Source organism: Cibotium barometz, chromosome 63 (genome assembly GCF_041138505.1).
Source record: "Cibotium barometz isolate CiBa-2024 chromosome 63, ASM4113850v1, whole genome shotgun sequence".
Taxonomy (NCBI): Eukaryota; Viridiplantae; Streptophyta; class Polypodiopsida; order Cyatheales; family Cibotiaceae; genus Cibotium; species Cibotium barometz.
The window spans coordinates 13865692-13869888 of record NC_141108.1 but is presented as its reverse complement, the minus strand read 5'-3'; the positions used below and the strand labels follow the sequence as shown (position 1 = coordinate 13869888).

Sequence of the window (4197 nt, the reverse complement as noted above, 5' to 3'; positions counted from 1 at the left end):
CCAAAGAATTGATGTAAGCAACTTCAACACCTTGACCAAAGAATTGATGTAAGCAACTTCAACACAGTTAAGCTATAAAATGTTAAGGATATCAAGGATATGGATGTATGTGTTGTAAGCTATAAAATGTTAAGGATATCAAGGATATGGATGTATGTGTTGTAAGAAACACATTGGTTTTTCAACTTGGTTTCCCAATTGATGAATTACATAAGGCTTGATGAGCTTATGATGAGAATCCTAGAAGATGAATGCTTATGTCTTGAACACACCAAGGGTAATCCAAATTGATGAGAGCTTGCACTCTCTATAAAATCATGCCTTGTTATGTCCAAATGGAGCCTCATCTAGAATAATATAGATTGTATACATATGCGGTGGAAGGTTTATGTTGGGGAATATTAAAAAAATAATTCATCAAAATAGAAGCTCTCCCGACAACTAGGTTTTAGTTAAAGTTTAGAGAACCTTTCGTAGGACCTTTGAGAGGCTTATAATGTAAGATTTTGATAATATGAGGTGGCTTAACAATACTCTTTTCATTTTAGGCACCCCCATAATATGTTTCCAAATATCACTATTATGTTTCAATCCATATTTAATTAGTGGGTCCAAAATATGCATGATTCTGCTCCTAGTTTATTGACATGTACCCCTAAGAGAAGTTGTAAATAGCCCATGATGTTATAGCAGCAAGTGTTATGTCTAGGGACATATTGATTGATATCCATAGCAGCTAATATGTCCATAGAGACACAATAAACCTATGCCAAAAGTGTTATAAAACAAACTTATAGGTAGTGAAAGAGTCCATTTTTGTTCAAATTTTGGGCACCCATAAAGGTCCATGTTTCTTTGTGTTATGTACATGATCAGAGAACCAAGATATACATGTACTCCCAAGTGTGGAGGATCATAAATAGTATAAAAGCTATATGAGGACAATGCAACAAGAGAAACGACAAATGGTGTATCTAGTATCCTAGTTATAAGTTGACAAATTAGGTCTCAAAGCCTTGGTAATTTAATTGGTCTCTACTTTTCCTTGTTCATTTTTGCATGATGTATCAAGTACCTTAATAAGTTGAGAAGGTAAGTCTCAAAGCCTCTAAAATTTTGTCAGTCTTTGTAATTAAATTGAACTTTTTTTATTTTGTTGGTCTCTACTTATCTTTTTTTAACATGATCAAATAGTATAAAAGTGTTATTAGGACAATACAACAAGATATTAAATGACAGGTGGTGTATCTATAGTATCCTAGTAAATTTACAAAGTAAGTCTTTAAGCCTCTATAATTTCATTGGTCTCTACTCGTCCTTTTTGTTTTTACATGAAGTATCCATCTTAATAAGTTGAGAAGCCTTTATAATTTCATGGGTCTTGTTTAATTTTGTTAGTCTCTACTTATCTTTTTTTTTCTCTCTCTCTACTTATCTTTTTTAATTTTGTTGGTCTCTGCTTATCTTTTTGGTGTCTACTTATATTTTTTGCATGGTTTCTATTCAAAAAGGTAAACTACCACTCCTTGGGTTAATAATTTCTAAGTTAAAAACTTTAAAAGAGCCAAAACTACACATGAGAGCTAGTGTTAATGCATTTTACATCTTGTGAGAGTACATAATAATTATATTGCTACAATATTGTTTATTAGGTGGTTGGCGCCATCTATAGACACAATTACATTGTTAAAAAATATCACACTAAAGTGTCTCTTGATTGCACAAATTCACTAATGTATATTCTATTTTGTTATTGATTTTTCATGTTGGGTGAACCTCCAAGGATGTAAATTCCTATATATAAACTAGATTTGGAAATAAATGTTCATTCAAAATTCTCCTAGTAAAGCTCTTTATACACTTTCATGAACATATTTTCCATATGGGCTTGATAAACTCCATCCTTACAAGTAGTATTCACATATGTATACCACAAACCTAGATGTATATGTCATATGTATACCATAAACCTAGATGTACATGTCATATAATTAGACATGTGATTAGTGCTACCCCTCAATAAAACTTGGAACATGTATTTATATACTTTTATGTATATATTTTCCATACGGTCTGAATAAATTCCATCTTTACAAGTATGACCCACATGTATATACCACAAATCTAGTTCTACATGTCACATAATTAAACTTGTGATTAGTGTTAATCCCTCAATAAAAATTAGAACATGTATTTATATACTTTTATGTATATATTTTCCATATGGTCTGAATAAATTCCATCTTTACAAGTATGACCCACATATATATACCACAAATCGAGTTCTACATGTCACATAATTAAACCTGTGATTAGCGTTAACCCCTCAATAAAAATTAGAACATGTATTTACTCAGCTTGAACACACATAAAACCATGAAGTTTTCTTTATCACGTCATAGCCAAATTAGTACCCTTAAACTACTCAAATCTATTGATTTTCTCAAGTGTTTACAATGCCTTGCATAGAATCTTATACTAATGGTCTAATGAAGTATTACTTCAGGCTCTATAACATATTAATTAGTGGTCTAAGAATGGATAGGTTTTTATTATAGCATAGAATGACAAGATCTCTCACCATAGCAAATAGATTATTTGTTTCTTTGTTACTTTTAGGGATATAACGGATAGTTTTTTATTATAGCATAGAATGACAAGATTTCTCACCATAGAAATTAGATATTATATTTCTTTGTTGCTTTTATAGATCTAAAATCAATGCCATCATCATTGGTTAGCCACTCATGTAACATGTTCTAAGTCTATTCCTTTTAAAGTTTAATGCTAATTTAATAATCATAACCTTATATATAGAAAGCTATTTGATTTATGTCTTTATATCATGATTACATGTATCCAAATTAATAATATGCTCTTGAGATCATTTAATGGGACTTCCCAGCATCCATTTGGTTTGGCATATGTATACTCTAATAATGATGTGAGGTATTTTTATCTCTAAACTACACTTTTATATCTTATGTGACTAAAATAGTAGTACATGGTCTCATCTACTTAAAGAAACGATATGTGGTGTGTGATTCATCTCCCCTAGAGACACAAGGAAAACACAATAATCAATATGACAAATCTTCTTAAAGGAAAATAGTAGTTAAAAATATAGAAATCAAATTTTAAAATAATACCAGATTTTTCTTCATATCATTTATAATGACTATAGGATTTGCTTTAGTGCTAGTGTAAGCCTCCACTTCATTTAATGCCTGCAAGAAATATGTGATGATTAATTCACATGATCTATTTTTAATATGTATTTTTCTACCATAGATTATGCAATAGTGATAGAATTTTTTTCATCTTTTTAAGGTTAAAAATTTGAGCTTTAAATGCACATATTCATAAAATATAATTATACTTATTTGGCATTAAACCTAGATTTTTTTCCCCTTAAAATTATTAGCTTCAATAAATATTAAATTAATGTTTTTAACTAATATTTACTTTTACTGAGATTTGTCACATTGATTATTTTACAAGTTTTTGATATCAGTTACCATAAGAAAATTAAAATCACTTACCATAAGCCACCTCGAGAGTTTAGTTCGCTTCTCAAAAATATTATAGTCAAACAATTCTTGGAACAAAATATTGAACCTCTCTATAAATGGCACATAAGCAAAATCCACCTATAACACATGAAGTAACCAAACATGACAGAACTTATCATGTAAGTCATGAGTTTATATTACCAAAAACGTACATCAAGTGTGAAAATTAACAATCTATAGTAATAATTTTGTACAAATGAAAAGGATTTAGATATTTAATAGTTTTGGGAGAAAAGTTTTCTTCATTTACATGAAGAAATAGTGATCCTCACATATAATGATCATTAAATCTATTCACACATAAGATAGTTCGAATCAAATATTATAAATGTAAAGGCTTCAACTAATAAGAATTTAAAAACAACCATTACAAAAATAAATCTCTTAAACTTCAAACCTTTTACATAATTAATTGAAGAAATTAACTAGCATCTCAATACATAGTTTGAGTTGCATAAGGTCTTGCATTTGTGCCTTATATTGAGCCATCATATGAAGATAAAATGGTTTAAAAGTATTCAACATAAAACATTTAAAAAATATAAAAACATTTAAACATTTAAAAACTCCAAAAGAAAAGTCAAAATCAATCTTAATGTGTCAAATTAATAAACATACTAAGAAG

The 4197-nt window shown here is 29.2% G+C and overlaps 1 long non-coding RNA gene across 1 annotated transcript; it reads right to left on the bottom strand.

The window, feature by feature from the left end:
• Positions 1-3021: 3021 nt before the first annotated feature.
• Positions 3022-3702, bottom strand: LOC147603720 (uncharacterized). The gene is made up of 3 exons (XR_015265563.1): positions 3543-3702; positions 3150-3227; positions 3022-3054 (listed from the first exon to the last, which is right to left on the bottom strand). It is a non-coding gene; the product is annotated as an uncharacterized LOC147603720 (long non-coding RNA).
• Between the last annotated feature and the right edge of the window lie 495 nt (positions 3703-4197).